Below are 569 nucleotides of genomic sequence, written 5' to 3' on the forward strand. Positions count from 1 at the left end.
GCAGCTCTCCAGCAGCCCATGGCCCCACGCCAGCCTCCCAGCTGCATGCCCTGCCCACATGGGTCCCATCCCCAGTGGTGGCTGTGAGGCAGATGAGACATTGCTTGCATACCCACACCTGGGCTGGGTGAGGGACCCATTGCAGGTTAGACAAAATGCGTTGGTGGGTTGGATCTGGCCCACAGGCTGTATTTTGCCCACCCTGACCTAGAAGGTTGTGAGTTCAAGGCTGCTGCCGAATCACCCAAATCGCTGTACCACCCAGGTCCATCCCCCACCCACTCTCCCAGCCCGACAATGGCTCCCCACCCGCCCCAGCTCCCAGCACTGAAGAAAAAAGCACCCCTACTCACCAGGTGCTGCCAGGCAGGGGGGCAATCCTCACTGCCCCATGCTGCATGGGGGCATCTGTCATAAGCCCCACAATGCCCCTGCCACTCTCCCAGTCATCCCATGGCTGCCTCGCCTGCCCCAGTTCCAGCCCTTAAAAAAAAAAAAAAAAAGAGGCCCCCACCCACTGGCTCCCGCCCTCCGGGGGGGAGGGGGAACCCCCATTGCCCCCCCCCCCC

Source organism: Gavialis gangeticus, unplaced genomic scaffold (assembly GCF_001723915.1).
Source record: "Gavialis gangeticus isolate Ggan-Ray unplaced genomic scaffold, GavGan_comp1, whole genome shotgun sequence".
Classification (NCBI taxonomy): domain Eukaryota; kingdom Metazoa; phylum Chordata; order Crocodylia; family Gavialidae; genus Gavialis; species Gavialis gangeticus.